The sequence below is a fragment of the Anarrhichthys ocellatus genome, unplaced genomic scaffold (assembly GCF_004355925.1).
Source record: "Anarrhichthys ocellatus isolate YVR2014 unplaced genomic scaffold, GSC_Weel_1.0 scaffold2, whole genome shotgun sequence".
NCBI classification, from domain to species: Eukaryota; Metazoa; Chordata; class Actinopteri; order Perciformes; family Anarhichadidae; genus Anarrhichthys; species Anarrhichthys ocellatus.
Window position 1 is genome coordinate 2119807 of NW_022280032.1, and position 16908 is coordinate 2136714.

A 16908-nucleotide genomic window follows, 5' to 3' on the forward strand; every position below is an offset into this window, starting at 1 on the left:
TTTGAAAAATGTTTTGTAATCATGGCAATATGTTCGAAAGGGTACTTTTTTTTTTTTTTTTTTTGCTGCTACAAAACACGCTGCCTGTAATGATACAATAGATACAGAGGTTGCTTCTCCTCGGAGAAGTGGAGTTGTCCGATTACCGGAGCGTGATTATCTCAGTAGTTTCTTTCACTGAGCAGAATAAATTGTTTTGTGTTTGTGTGAATGGAGGATTTACACCAGCTCCTTGTCAAATGTGTACCTTTTTTTTCTTGTATACTTTACCAGCACCAGTGTAACCAAGCATTGTTTGGCAGGCATCTAAAAAGTGGCTCAAGGGATGCCAATGTTGTCTGTTGGTCAGTCTCAAATATCTCAACAATTGAATGGATTCCCATGAAATTCGGGCCCCAGAAGTATGAAGCCTACTGACTTTCATTCATCACCACCATGAGGTTGAAATGTTTAGTTCCCTAGTGAAACATTTCAACAACTTTTGAATTACCGTGAAAGACTGACAGATACCCAACACGTCCAGAGGACAAACCCTTGTTACTGTGGTGAATGGCTTCTGAAGTGCCACCTGCAGGTCAACATTTCCACTTATCCAGGTTCATATCTCCACTGCTAAATGAAAAAGCACATCATCTCTCTTCTTTTCTTGACATTTATGAGTCCCAGAAAATGAATCCTACTGTTGATCTCCCTTCTTTTCCTTCAGGGCAACCAGGAGGTTGAATTTGTAGTTTCGAGGGAAATTTCTCAACAACTATTGGATGGATTGCTGTGAAATTTGGTACAGACGTTCAGGCTCACCTCAGGGTGAATTGTAATAACTTCGTTGATCTGATAACGTTTCATCTAGCGCCATGATCGCATCAAAGTACCAAAACAAATGCTACAAAACAAAACTAACATTTCCATCAGTTCTACGCTGTATTAAGTGCTAATTAACAAAAGTTAATTTTAAAAACTAAGAACGTGAACATAGTAAGCATTATACCAGCTACACATCAGCGTCTTGTCATTGTACGTGTGTTAGCATGCTGATGTTAGCATGTAGCCAAGCCATGGCTGTAGAGTCATTTTCTTAGCTTTGCAGTAAAAAAGGCAGTTTTTCTACCCGGTGCACACTTTGCATCACATCTTCTGCGTGTCCGTGAGTCTGTCGGTCTGTCCTGGGCGTTACATGCTGGTGTGATGTGGGCGAGCTCTCAGACAGCCCCTGTCGGTGCTGGAAAGCAGCGCTGTCAGCTGTGGAGAGCTCTTCCTGTCAAGCCCTGCCTCGTGAAATTCAGGGGCGCGAGATGAAGCCTGAGACAGGTGTCCATGTGGGGTGAAGAGGGGGGGGGCGATCTATCCAGCTACCTATCTACCTCACTATCCAGCTACGCATCTATCTATCTACAATTTGTCTCTGTTTCTTTGTGTTTGTCCATCTCCAGGGGTGCAGTTTGGGCTGGCAAGCTGCTGTGTGTCAGTAGTGAAATATTCATAGTACGTGCAGACAGTTTGACGAGCCGCTCTGACACCTCCATGCTCTACATCCTCATTTCCATTTCCTCCCTGGCTCCAGCGCGTTACCTCACAGCTCCTCGATCTTTTAGCACCGTACTGTATGCTCAGTACAGTCATGATTAAAGGAGAAAACCCATGGCTCGCTGCATATTATTTTTACACTTTCAAACCAGAGAGAATGGGATGTTAAGTAACGAAAGATGTAAAAAAAAAAAAAAAAAATGCGTATTCACAAGAACATGTTGGCTAAAAAGCTTTCATTTGAGCATTTATTACCATTCTGTTGAAGGCTTTCATGACAATACGCTCTTTAAGATCCTTCTCCTGTTATTATGGGAACACTCATTCTAAATATGAAACTAATGGAATGTCTGAACGTGACTTCCCAAATTTCCCAGTATACCGATCAATGTCCCTCAGAGATCTCTGCTGGGCTTAATGTGCCCAGCTGGATTTCATGTTTAAGAGAATGTTATGGTGATAGCATCAACAATAGAGGGAGTGTTCTACTGAGTCTGCCTTACTGAGAATGCAATGTTGCCTGTAGTCTGGTGTACTACTGCTGGTATCTCTGCCTCTTCTAGTGCGGATTTGTCCTTGTTGACATTTTGAACACGGGTGCATATGATGGTGGCTCAAGAAAGAATTCCACGACACCAAAACATGATCATTTTTGAACAATTTCTGCTTTTAAACACTATCATAATCCATATCTTCACATCTTTCACTTTTTGTCATCAGACAAATATGGCAATAATTATGACAATATACATTTACTAATGATAATGCCCAATTTACAGTTTTAAAAGTATTGTCCTTAGGACAGAACCCTACATAGATATAGTAGAATAACAATGATAACAAAAGCAGTAATGGCATCGGCAATAGCAATGAGTCTACTAAAAATAATGATAGTAGCAGTGGGTGGCAGGACCACGGCAGGAGGCAAGGCCTCGGTCCAGATATAACCACGATCCACGAGAAAGCACAAAGACTCAAGAAGCAGAGTCAGTAATGTGCGTTAAGGGGACATGAGGAGAGAGAAGTAGTGAGAGAAGAGGGGCTGTCAAGACTTGACGAGTCATTTCAACTTTCAAAATTTTGTCCCTGAAGGGAAATTGGTTTCACAGCAAGGCGATGTATGACAATATGTGAAAGAACATAGACATGCAGTACAGTAAGGCGAAGGACAAGCATCCTGAATACAAGTGGGCTTGTTGTCACTGCGGTCTGACTCAGATTTCCACAGTGTGCAAAAGCAGCAATAACATCAAAAATATATCAAGTCAGATGGAATAAAAAAGAAAAAACAGACACGGGTTTAAACGTGACACTTGCTGCCAAGACCGCCACAAGGTGTTGTGACAATCAAAACAACTGATCCACCATTTTACAGAAGCAACGGAGTAGGCTACCAGGTCGGCTATGGCCACGATGGCGGAGCCTACGACTCTGCTGTCTGGTTGTTCATCTAGTGTTTTTCTAAGTATGGAAAGTGGATTAAAAAAATAACTTAATTGAAAAAATATCTCAAATTTATCATCATTAACGTTGAATAATTGAGAGAAACATGTTACCGTCCAGCCCTAAAACCAAGACAGGCCCAGAGATTCAAGCTACGTCACAAAAAGTAGTCTCTTATCGGAAGAATTTGTGCAAAAAATAGTTTGCATGGTTATACTCATGGCATTTCACATTCTTAACTTCACAGGCAGCTGTAATCGGCCCATATGAATTACATCAGTATTGGATGATTGCTTGCCGTGGATTTGAGTGTGTAGCATGTCCCGACTTTCATGCAGGACAACAGAGTTCGCCTCTCTCACAGACTTGCGGTTTTATCGACCGTAGCTTTATGTGCCTGCACTGTTGTCTGTATGGAGAGAAGGTTGGGTGGGACTTAATTTATCTTGCAGTCCAGTCTTGCTTTTTTTTCAAATAGTAAAAAATATGTCAAAACCAGAAAAGCTGCTGCGTTGACAGAAGGCCTGTTTACATCCAAGGCTCAGCATTGATCGGCTCTTTGCTCTCTCCGCATCATCCTGCAACAGAGTGATTAGCCTCGGGGGAAAGAAAGTAAACAAGAGCTGGGAAAACTTGCAAATCATCTTTTGCATTTCACTTTTCTGCAGCCCCCCCTCCTACTCTCGTATGGAAGTCATCGTCATAGAGCCGAGGCATCTATCTCCAAACTCCACAGAAATATCAATATGGATTTTGGAGTCTCCCTGAAGCAAGGTCCTCAGCTAATTAAATCTGTAATCACGTTATACTGTAAAACACAACAGGGGAGGAGGGGAAGTGTGTGTGTGTGTGGGGGGGTTTAATTGAGAGCCAGTGGAGTATTATTTAACAAAGAAAGCTAATTGGGTCAGAGCTCTTTATCCTCATAAAGCACAGAGGTTTCCTGCCATCCAGTCGGACCGCTTACGGCTCTTTGCTCTCGAGAGGAGTTCGTCTCTCGGACCGGGAAAGGGAGGTTGCAGAGCCACCGTTGTCAGGGATACGGGTATTTTGTACCTTCTTCAGGGTAGAAGAGGGGCATTTGGAGTTCAAATTGGGTATATGATGTTGTTATCAAAGGTTTTTGATTATCTGTTTATTTAGCTTACGTAATTGTGAGCATGGCTCAGTCTATTTCTTGAAATTGTGATAGTGAATAAATACAGGATCGGTAAAACTCTGTAGTCCATGTTCTTTGTTTCAAAATCGTACCCAAAACCTGCAAATTTGGTCAACACGATTTAAAGACTAGGCTAAGATGGTCTATTTCTATAAAGTTATTCTCAATTCATCAGTGCCACCAGGTCCATCAGAAACTCTTTCAGCTCAGACTCCGGTGGGGCCTCCGGCAGCGACCAGCCCGCCGTGGACGGATACAGATCTGGCTTTGCTGCCGCTTTTGACCTGCAATCGGAGGTTCTGCTGGAGGAGGAGAGCTCTGCTGCTCTGTAGCAGCTTCCTCTCCGGCCAGAAGCAGAGCTTCGCCTTGCTGCTCTGCCGTTCCCCGCTGTGAGCTGACACCAACACCATGCTTGTGAAAACCAGGCCGTATTGCTGGCCAGCTTGAGGGAAGCGGGGCACGAGAGAACCAGAATCAGGACTGCGCAGGGCAGACTGTCAGAACCTGCTGTAGTATAATGAGAGGCTTTCTATAGGGATTCTGCTGCTCGGAAGCACTTTTGTCCATGAGGACCGCCAAAATCAACACAAAATTCAAGTTCCTCGTAGTAGCTTTAAGCACAGAGCAAAGGTGTAGCTTCCTTCCTACATATATATATATATATATATATATCAAAGGTGAGATGTAAACAGTTTAACATAAGTAACTTAAACAATACAAAATATGAATTGTCTGCAATTCGTTTTTATGTGACATAAACTGCACAAACGTACTTTTAGCCAACCGATGGCAAGTTAGACATAATGAATAGTATAATAAATACTACGATTCATGTGAATAAAAGTAAAGTTTTTAAAACTACAGTTTGCAGTAAACAGCTTTTATAAAACGGTAATTTCATACTCAATATTTGTTAAGTCTGTTCACAGATGCTTGATTATCAAACTCATCCATTTCCCAAACTGAGGTGAGGAGTTCCAATTCTGTTCGTGTAAAAACAGAATTTCTTTCTCCAGTTGACTACAATAATACTCAGATGTGGTTTTGTTCTTCACTCTCATGCAAGTAAATACCAATGAAGTTACTTTGATTCTTTCAGTTTTAAGGCTTTATACAGATTTAGAGCAGCAACCGTGTCAGTTGCGCCACATTACCACTAAGTGAATTCAAATTGGATAGACTCCTACAGTTGGTTCAGAGCAGCACGTCCGTGCTCCGAGATAAAGAATATAGAACAATATATAAGTCATTAAGATGTTTAACTTGTCGCGGGCAGTGCACATTACATCAACAGACACCCTCCATTTAGAGTAAATAGTGGCAGAGCGGACAACCACTTCATTAAAACTTCACACGGAAGACAAATGAACAAAAGAAGAAGAGAGCCTCGCCACGGTCGCCTCATTACTCCCCCTCTTTCTCCCCTTTGAATTTTGAAGCCAAAAGAGTCGCTGTGTATCTACGTTTTCTCCAGTGAGCTGCGGCATCGCGGCGGTGACCTCGCGCTGCCTCCATTTTTCCGTGTTACTCACATTTGTGTCAGTCCCCGGGGCTCTTCGTCTAAAAGGGCCTGGACTGAAGAGGCAGCCAGGGCCAAGCACAGCATGGCGGGGTTGGCGCGGCCCTGGAGAAATCTTCACAGCGACCTGATTTCTTTCCGCTGCTCCCCATATTCCCCAGACCTTCCGCTCATATTCACCTTATCCTCTTGTCAGAACCATTTTGTGGGGGAAACTTCAGGGAAACTAGAACTAGAGTCCTGTGGCTTGATTGCAGGTTTGCGTTGTAGCCGAGGGTCCTAGCACGAGGCTGTCAGGTGTCCCCGCAGATTTTTGTTTCAATGTTTAATCTGGCAGATAATTGCATCCATTACTAGAAATGATGAGCAGCGTCTGTCTGAGATCCGGCCGTGACTGTTTTCATGAAACCTCATCAAAATTGCATATTTTCAACATCAGTGGGACGGCGATGGGACGAGAAGAAATCTCTCATCACAGCTTGTCACATTCATCCCCGCAGTTAATATTAGCGATTGGTTCCACAAGTCACGTTCAGCCACCGTCTTTTCATCCCGGCATCTGGATTTAATTGCCGCTATGCTGTAAAGCCACAGCTGCTCCGCCTGTTAGGACAATAAATTACCCCAATTAGGAGTCGAAACAAAAGAGGCTGTCTGACGCCGCGGCCCGCTGCCTTGGCTCGACGTAGCAATGTAACGGGATGAGGCATCTTCGCTGACGTGAAGCCTGCACCCAAACAAAAAAAACCACACCTGCCCCATCATATCTCTGATCACAACACGGTTCCAGTCCAGCGGATATTTAGAGCAGGCGGAGATTGAGGCCACGGCGAGCTGCAGGCCACGCAGAGAGAAGTCATGTGGAGTTTGTCGTTGTGCAAATGAAAGAGGGAAAAAGCATCACTGTGCTGAAAATCAATGGAGTGGTATGGCGGAAAGGTGTGTAATTGCCGGGCGGATGATTAATTGGTGTTTGCATGATGAGTTGTGAATACATCCAGGTTTTCTGGCAGCCGCCTACCGTATTGATGGCGCCGGTAATGAAGGCGATAATGGGGGAGGGTTTAGGAGGATGTGGAACGGGAGGAACAATAGGAACATCTGTGCCTCTCTACACTTAGAGAATAATTGAGGCCATATTTCATTTTCCTCTTTGAGAGCGAGCCCCATACAGTACACTCGCTCTGTGAGAGATGAGACATGTTTATTTGCCGCTTGCTTTAGCGACTCAGGTGGTCTACCTATGAGGAAGATGCTGGGGTGGCCTCCGCCACGGCGATGATGGCCTCCGTCTTGATCAGCACTCCTTCCTCTCGGGACCTGGCCGCGCCGGCCCTTTGTCTCACCACTCGCTGTGAACACGCCATTAAGCCGGCCTGAGTTTGACAAGAAAAATGAGCAAATTGCCTGGACCCCACCGTCCTCTTGTCCCTTCCGCTCCCTGCCATTGGTTTCAATCTCCCCGTCGAAGTTCCAGTCTGCTGAGAGAGAGTGAAGGGGTCTTCAGGTTGGTGCTTGTCCTGAGGAGAACAACAAATATAGCGGTCACGCAAGACCTGTCAAACTAAATCTGGAAAACCCAGAAAAAAAAGAGGATTAGACGAATAAAGTGGTATGTTATTGATGAAATCCCTCATCTCATGTCACGGTATTACAGAATGAAGAATAGGGCTTGCTTGTATCAGAGGAGAAATCTGCTATGAGATGGCGTAAAGAGCAGCAATCGAGTGAGCCAAATGAACTGGCTCCGTCTCCCGTATGTTTCTTTTTGCTTTCCTTTTTAAACGCGGCTCAGCGGCACTACTGGATGACAGCAGAAAAATACAATAAAATACTGCCTCGCACGGCAAAACCAGCGAGGAAGAAAAAGGGCAGCTCTGGTGCCGTTTCCTCGCCCCAGCCTTATTTCTCCCAATTACCAGCGTGTGAGAGAGCAGTCTGACGACACGACTGACCTCCTCTCGGAGAGCTGTGGTCATGACTGGAAGGCTCTCCCTGCTTATTATGACAGAAGTGTTATGGTAATGGGAAGGGAAGGCTGCACCGCGGCGATAGCGCCGCAGGAAACGGATAGCCTATTATCCGCCACTGTGTGGTGGTAGTAATGGTGAGAGAGAGGGCATCCTATCTGTTATGGTGATGATGCATTTTAAATGGGTAGCGCCTATCATACATCAGTGGACGATAATGGCAGAGGAGAGCATCCTCCGGGTTATGGTCATGATGCCAAGGAAATGGTGAAAACATCCCGCACAGAATATATAGTTTTTATATGGTGATAAATTGAATGAAGGGAGCGGCAGGGTTTTTTCCCTCTCTCTCTGTTATATTAATGGTGAGCCCGGCCCATGTGTGCAAAGAGCATGAATATCTAGGGAAAGGGGTAGACGGCGTGGCCTCGCGTGTGCGTGCAAACAAGGGCCACGCATGGAGAAAGAGAGCCTTAGTTAGCTGTCTGCTTGGCGCTCCGCCGCCCCTGTGATGTATGTTTATGGCCCATCATCTCTAGCCAATTACCCTGCCTCAGTGTGGGAGCGCCGCGCCTCCCCCATCACAGCCGTCAGTGTCTGAGTGCAGAGAGAGAGAGCGAGAGAGAAAGAGACGGCGACAGTTAACGTTCCTGGACATCTCCTGGCAAAGCGCTGTTTTCCTTAGGGGGGGCTCTGGAGATTCATCTTCAAAAGTAAGCCACAGGGGTAGCGGAGTCTGCCGAGTCTACAGCTGCTCCGGGAATTGGAGGCTTGTTGACTTGTGTGTTTGTTTGCATCTGGAAGTGTGTGTATGAGTGCGGTGTGTGTGACTTAGCATGCATGCGAAACTTTGTGAATCTCAAGTTTTCCGCGCCTGCATCAATATGAGCTACGTGGAAAATCATGGGCGGATCGATGCCTGCGTGTCGGTCAGGTGCTGATCGTCACATGTTGCACTGAAAAACAGCCTCACAGCTGTGAAGTAACCTTGGCATATCTGGTCTCTTTGTTTCCCAGATACAGCTGAGGTGTTCATGTATCCCGTTCAGGTCAACCTGCAGACTTTCTCCCACAAACACATCTGACTTTTACAAGGTAATCTCTCTCTGTCTTTTTCTGCATCTGAAAAATGTGTCATTGTGCTAAATTATACTTTGGTGTCTAGGCCAGAGTGGCTGTCTCCGATTGTTTTTTCCGTGCAATGTTCTCCTGCAGAGGAGTGACATTAGAAAAGGTAAAGCGAATCAAAGTCGCAACTCAGCAGCCATGAAGACTAATTTGCTTTTAACCCTGTTGACTCTGACAAAGCCAGGCTTTATCTCATGCAATCCTTAAACTTATTGGGATGATTCCTCTGTGAAACTGAGAATGCAGAGTGGCAAGACAAGGGTATATATATATAATTTTTTTTTCTGGTTCCATATTCACACACTGTGACAGATTGAAACTGCAAAGCTGTGTTTGTGTTGGCTAGATGAAGGAACGCTCCTGCCCAGAGGGTTTATCAGGGAGAGAAAATATTGACCGTCAACAGTTGCACTTTGGTGGTGTTATTGCTTTTCACACTTGCGTGATACAGACAGCAGTCGCCAAGCACAACAATTGTAAACCTGCAGCCGCATATCCAGCTTACGCCGTTTACTTTTGAGCTCATTTCTCCAAAGACAAATGATGTGAAAGTGCTGGAACAAGGTGGGGAGGAAAAGAAAATACTTACTCTTTAGGTGAGATGGGAAACCCAGCAGGGCCTCTACATTAAGACCACAAAACAGCAGCATATTGTGTGTGTCCCGACTCTTTTCAATATGCTGCAGCATGTCACTTGCTCAGCCTGCCTCTCTGATTATCGGTTAGTGCACAGGTGAAGTCAATCCATCACCTCAATATTAGAAGGTCTAACTGTGACGGTATCGCTTATGACTGCAGCTGTACATTATGAACTCACCAATATCACATGTCAAAGTTGATTTGTTGGCAAGAGCAAGAAGTAACACTTTTGCCAATTAATTGAATTGTACTGATATGATCACAGTGTTTTTCAATTCCAAGTAACTTGTGATGGCATTTTTTTTGTTAAACGTGATGTATAATATCCAGCAACCGTTTGTGAAAGGTACGCGGTAAAGCAAGCAAGAAAGTCCACTAAGGGTGGGTTGGAGGTTTTGGCAGATGGGCCAAACAGACACAAGACCTTCACCCAGGAGACAGCTGTTTGTGTCAGCTGTAAAACCACAAGTAAACATGGACTTTACCCTTGTTACGTTGTTACGCTTCTGTGCTGTTAAGTCCGCTAAGGGTTGTTGGACTTTCACCATGTCACATTGTTGCGTTATTGTTTTAACACAAACATTATCTTTTTTTCTAACCTTGACCAAGTAGCTTTGTTGCCTCGATGTAACCTTTCGTTTACATGGCAGTTAACCATGTGGCAATACGTGTTTCTTCAAGCGTGATACAAGACAGCTAAAATTTAAACTTTTTCCTTCAGAAGCATCCCATCTCGTTGTTTGCAGAAAGGTACAATGCCAAACATGTTTATGCTGACTTGCTTGAACCACACACGTATGAATGTCTGTTTGAGTCCTTTGCAGTACCAATATTGGCTCAAAAATTACAATTGTTTTAAGTATTTTTATCCAATTTATGGGAGCAGATGACAATGTAGCGAGTACTGGTGGAGATAGGATCTTGCATACTCTGCCAAACCGTACTACTGTACATATACGTATGAGAACCATACTGGGACTAATGTTGGGATATTCATTTGAACCATATTGCTCAGCCCCATAATACAAGTTTTTCTACATTTTGACTTGTTTGTTTTGCCCCCATAAAGGAACTCTGCATCACTACTGGGCTAGACTGCTGTAGCTGTTGTCGTTTTTCTAACCTATAACATTTTTAAGTGGTACACTCCAGTGAATGAGACGTTTGACATTCTGAAACGGCGGGGACTTGAAACAGCTTAAATCAGGGGCCGAGGTGATCCTCCACATTCTCATCTGCTTCAATGGTGTGCCAATGTGGGCGTACATTAAAGATTCATGCAAACAGCTGTTTCTTACAGGACCAGCATGGCTCAGAGCGAGGCTGTGTGCTTCGCTTTCAAATCAGGGAAACCTGGAGGAGCTGGGTTTTGAAAGCATAGCGTCCAAGCTACTGTACGAGGGCACGCTCGTCACATAAAAAAAAGACAGCTAGAAGCTGATAACATATCCCTTAAATTTAGTGCAAATAAATCGTGTAGGCAGCATACACTGAGGATTTACTAAGAGTCACATCTTTGAAATGATTTTTTTGTAAAACTTCAGCTCTTAAGAGGTGCAATGTGTCGTATATAGCCACATGCTCCAAACAACTAGGCAGCAAATAGCTCTCTGAGACAGACCTCCGGTTATCGGCGCTGTAGTAACACAAATTCCGTCAGTGCAAACCCCAGCGCCAGGAGTGGAACTGTCCCAACTCACCGCTGGATCTGCAAAGTTTCTGTTGCAGCCGTTGTACAGGCTGGACCCAGCCCGCTGTGACTCCTGGTGCTGGGGTTTGCGCTAGCTGAATGATAGTTGCTATAGCTAACCGCTAACTGAAGGCCCGACTCCCAGAGCCGTTGTCCGCCCTCCTCCGGGAAAAATAGTATCGTACCTTCAACGTGATTGACACGCCGTCGAGCTCTACGTCTTGGTCGTCTCATGTTGCACCGAGAACAGACTGGAAGCCTTCAGTGACCCGCCATCGCTTCCCGAGGTACTCGTGGTATTGCAAGACAGGACGGGCAGCGGCTAGCTATGTTTTAAACTAAAATTCTGGTCACATCTCACACATTTCAACATACGCAGTGAGTCCGATCCAAACTCGGAGTAAACCGTATTAGTGGAAGCAGTTAATTGGATCATATTAGTCATTTCCATACAACAGCTTTGACATTTTCCTAATCGAGCATGAATTGAATTGTGAAGCACCACCATCATAGAAGGCATCAAAGAAAGGCGCGCGTTTATCCGAGCTGACATTTGTCCGCTATCTCACAACAGATGCAGTGATAATATATGCCGGCTCCTGACAGCCGTGCAGCCACCGAATGCAGAGGCTGAGTGATGTACGTTGGGTACATCTGAGCTGCCATCATGCTCTCCCCCTCTTATGCCCACATGCACTCTGACTCTCATGTTGACTCTCACATTTGTTCTGTCTCATTTTCACCGTCTCTCGCATGTATCCTGATACGCTCTTTCCTCCTTCGCACCGGTATCTATGGGGAGACTGAGGGTATTGTTGCAAAAACCAACAAAAGAAAAAAAAAAGGTTAATTAAATATCTATGTGTGTGCTGCATTGAGACGGATTAAACCAACGAATGCAGCTGAAAACTGGAGGTGTTTGAGTGTGCTCTGACAAAAAAAAGAAACTGAATGGTCCTTATGAGTTTTACACAATAGCGTACTCTCCTCCACTGAGACAGGCCATGACCTCCTCGCAGGAGCTTACAGTGACCATTTCAATGGTAATGTGACAGGCTGATTGCCAATTTACAGCCCACACAAAAGCATTGCCCCACGGAATCAAAGGACAGCTCTGTAATGACAAACGCAAACAACTCGGAGAGCTCCAACCAAATGCTACGAGCTGTTTTTGCCTCCTTTTTAAAATGACACTCTCAATCACAGCATCAGGAAAAAGAAGAGACGTCTAAATCTTAAAATAGAAACAGTGTTTTCACCTATCGGCACAAAGCCGCCCCGCCATGCTCAATGGTGCGATGGCGAGCTATTCCTGCTGGATATCGCAGTAATAAGCAGACGCGCCCCTTTAGAAATAACAGCTGGTTGTGTTTTTGTAATGGTGAGGCTCCATCACCGCCCGTCACTCCTCGTTCATCAGCAGCTGTTGGCCATGCATCCCATGTGATTGCTCTCACTCTCTGCCATGGTGCGCCATTTCTTTTCTCCCCGCACTCATCATTTTGATCAATGCGTCATAATGTAAACATTACGGTAGTTGAGTGCGATGTCTGCACTCAACTACCGGTCGGTCGGTGGGTTAGAACACTGTGTATTTCTGTTGAGGTTATGAACAGAGTATCTGTTGTTCCAGACATATTTTGTGAGTATTTCGAGTAATTAAAGCATTTTCTTCCATCATCTAAAATGGTTTTACCTTGATGGATCTCATTGCTTTTTGCCGGGGCATTCATACATTTCTTTCTTCCAAAGTTCAGTCACAACAAGAAGACAAATTTTCTAATTTAATTTTCAATTGTACCAAGGGGGGAAGCCTGGTTTACAACACTCTCTGTGGGTTGGCAGATTATTTATGGACCTCATCACGGCAAACACAAGAAGAGTTCTATGAAATGTTGTCTGCCGTCAGTCCGACACATTAACCCTTAATGTCTGTGTAGCCAGGCGAAGTGGGGGTAGGAAGGTTTTTGTACTGTCCCTGATAGATATGACTTACGTGCAGAGTTAGTGACAGTGACAGATGCTGCTCTTATTTTAGGCGTACTGTCACTTTAAGAACAATGAAGCGTGAGCTACGCGAGAGCACGGAGTTCACGTGAGATGTAGGAATACAGAGCGGGAATCAGAGGCTACTGAGGACCGAGCGTTAGCTTTTAGCATCCACTGAACTGAAGGGAAAGACCTGAACAACGGGTCAGCAGGGGAGACTGAAGCTGCCGTGAGTTCCGTGTGTGTGGGTCCGAGCACACAGGCCGAGTACTGATATGGGAGAGTAGGTCACTACTGTTGTTTTTCTATGTAGCTTTAGAATATAGTGTTTCCAGTTGTATTGTAATTCTGAAGAGAGTGGGAAGCAGTTGTTTAATTTTGCTGTCAATTGATCTGTACCTTTTTAAAATTTGACCAATTAACGCTGTACTCCAAGAGTGCAATCGGGGGAAATAAAAGACCCACATAAAACATAAATGTATCTTAGTGTCTGGTCTCATCTTTTTAATTAGGCTACATCTGTTTTTAGCGGTCGGTCACTCAGAGCCAGAGAGCGAGGGCTTTTATTTAAACTCATCACCCACATCCAACATTCACACAAAGCAATTATTGTCCATCACAACCCTTATTGACACTCCGAAAATCCAAACACCAGGACGTCAAATTCTGGGAAATATGTCAAAGGGAAAGCAGACTCGGTGTCCATTCTTTTTCTTAAAAGGTAAAATAGAATATTTTCCAATGTCTAGCCTATGTTTTTGCTGTGACTGAATTGTGATGGACCTGCGTGAGGTGAAAAATTGCTTATGTGCATGTGTGTCAAAGTAAAGAGAGATGGAGAGTGTGCTCTGTGGATTCTGCTGCACGGATGCTGCGTAGATGTAGTTGTGTGAGTGGCCTTACTGTTGCCCATATTACCCTTGGTGATGTGTGCAAAGCGTTTATAGCCTAGTTGCCTTGGCTTGAATCCATGCAATCTTGTACATTGCATATTGAGTCTGTGCAAGAGCACTAGTTGGGGGCACCCAACTAGTCTGCTAAATGACTGTAATGTAATGTAACCCCCTGATTGCCATCGGGTATTAGCATGCTACCATATATTGACTTTTCTCAACTAGAAGAGATGTTCTTTTCTTATGATGAAGCTATGTAATGTCATTTTAAGAAATTCAAAACTACAACAGAAGTAGAAGAGAACACTTAAGGCAGGTGGGTACTGAGCCCTACATCACTAACATAAAAATGTAACATCTCTATGTGTGCGCATGTTAAAGGTTGTATTATTCCTTCAAAACTGGGAGTTACACATCAGAGATGTGCACACAGCTTCCCCCTGGATTTGTTGATATGGCGCTATCTTTGGCTCACACCCACATGGTATTTATCTACAAGCCGGAAACCCACTCAGCATTCTACATTTCTCTCGATTTGGTGTGAGAAGAGACTCGCGGCGCCCGACCCCACGGGATGCCGATTCCCACCAATGCCCGTGGACTCTGCGGTAACAATTTTTTGCCCCGGTGTCATGGAAGAGGAGACGAGAAACAGAGCAAGAGAGAGAAGACTATGAGCTTAATGTAGATCTGTCATCAGCTGGCTGCAGATCAAGAGAGCAGCATTGGCAGGCGGAGCACAGAATCCACCAGAGCCTCCTCTCTATGCCAAGCTCCAGCTTCTCTGAGGTAGAGGAGCACAGAGGGGCCTGGCTCCAGGCGAGGAGAGAGTGTATCCGCTGTCCATGTGTGTGTGTGTGTGTGTGTTTTGGGGGCGGAGAGGTGTGGGCACATGCACAATGTCTCAAGGCAAGGATCTGGCACTTTGAAAATGTCACCAGAATCCCAGAAACAAAACAGAAAATAGAAGAGAATGTAGAAAGTGTGATGAACAGACGCGTATGCTCTGGGAGGTGTGGGATTTAGAAACTAAAGGCAGAATCGTTCTCTCAGAGAGGGAGATTGGGAGGAATATAGATAATGGCACAAAGACAGAGAGATGTGGGCTTTCTTGACTGAACACCTCTGCAGCATCAGTGTTAAGTGAGTCCAAGGACTTTTCCAAATTGCAGTTTGAGTGCTTTCTTTCAACTTTTGATACAACCATAATGGGGTTTATCTTTATGTTCGTTTTTGAGGCAGTTTTGCCTTTATTTCATGGTGCAGAAAAGGGGGGAGAGGAGTATGAGATGCATTGTGGTTACATGTCATTGTTGAATGCGTTATGCACTTATGCAACTCAAATGTGTTATTTGGAAATCAGCTAAAGTCCTTTCACTAAGCCCCGCCCCCACATTGCTACCATGGAGCCCACACTGTCACTAACTGCACTCCCTGTAGAAATGTTATCAAATTTTTGGAATGACGAAATAGCGATTTCAGAGAGAAGCAGACAGAAGGGTCTACAGTTAGACGTTTGAGGGATTGATCCAGGATGAAAGTGAACCACCACATCACCTGGAGATCGAGACAGAAGACAATGGAATTAAAGGTTTTACGTAGCAACGCAACATTTAGGAAATGTATATCTCCTCCTAACCTCGACAGGTAGCGAGAGTCACTTTTACACAACGTTCAACCAGGACGAGCTATGATTGGCCAGTCTCTGCTCGAGCCGCGGGACTTAGAAAAGGGTCAACTACGTTTTGTGTCTGCATTCAGGAGTTTCCTTAATTATCGGAGTGTATATTGAATAATAAATCATTAGTTTGAGACTCAAATTCAAAATAAAATGCTGGTGAGAGCCTTTTAAGTCTGCCTTTCTGTAGAAGGCACTTTTTTGGTTCACATTTTGAAAGCAAACATGTTAACACATCTTTGTCAACACGTCTATAATAGCTGTGCATTTCTTGTGCTTCCCTGTGAGCGATACTACTTTCACTATTACCACGTCCTTGTTTTTGAATTGCATCGCATGCTCATAGCGATACAAAACGTCTTGAAATGGTGGATTTCTAAGCTTCTATTCAATACCACAGACGCACAGCAACGGAGGAAGTATTCAGTTCTTTTACTTTAACATCTACATTAAAAAATGCTGGACTTGACTTAATGGATATGAGCACAGTAGAAGAAGCTGTCAGCGGGTTTCATTTATGCAGAGAGCTTTGTATTTTTAAAGGCAGATCTCTTATTAGTTCTTTGGTTGCCTCCGCCTGTGTGTGTGTGTGTGTGTGTGTGTGTGTATTTTTAGCTCTGCAAAGGGAGCGTTCTTAACCAATCTACACATTTATTGTGCGATAATAAGGTATGTCAAAGCATTAAAAGGAGTAAAGTAACTCCCCGAACACAGACTTCATTTTCCTAGGTCAGAAAAAGGGCAAACACCGCGAGGAAAGCAGCATTATATAGCCTCTCGTTGAGTGGATGTGATTGCACCTGAGGAGGGGCGGCTCCTTTTCCAGACAGGAGCGCTTGTTTTACCCTCCACTGACTCAGGTGTGGTAATATGCTCTCATATGGTCTTCTTTCAGACTCTGTAAAGGAAACATCTAAAATACATATTTAGGTGTTTATTTTACTACTTTGTCCATTTGCTTCCATAGACTTATCCTCAATTCACCACAAGTTAGCATTAATAATACCACATTTGTATATTTAAATATACATTTTCAGAAAGCCTGTAAAAGAAAATATATATTGTCTTTATGGAAGTAATCAACTGGAGAAGTTTCATGGTGATACCTATTAGGTACATTTTTTTACCCTACTCCATGGGGTGTCTACCCTTAAAGAAAAACCTTCAGGCAAATGACAGCAGTAGGCAGCGGATGCTGTAAGGTGAACACTTCCTCTGACAACAGAAGGTGCACGGAGTACACACTCAATATGTTTACCTCTCCAGCTCAAAGACT

The 16908-nt window shown here is 44.2% G+C and overlaps 1 protein-coding gene across 14 annotated transcripts in view; it reads left to right on the forward strand.

Moving 5' to 3' along the window:
* mgat4c (mgat4 family member C) overlaps positions 1-16908 on the forward strand; it is a 108646-nt gene that overhangs the window by 46665 nt on the left and 45073 nt on the right. For 4 of the 14 annotated variants that reach the window (XM_031867121.1, XM_031867131.1, XM_031867149.1 and 1 more), the window contains one exon: positions 8633-8710. The exons of 9 other annotated variants lie outside the window; for them this stretch is intronic. The gene's annotated coding sequence lies outside the window, so the exon portion shown is untranslated. Of the gene's footprint in view, positions 1-8632; positions 13345-16908 lie in introns of all 14 variants that reach the window. One more of the 14 variants, XM_031867140.1, reaches the window with a different exon arrangement.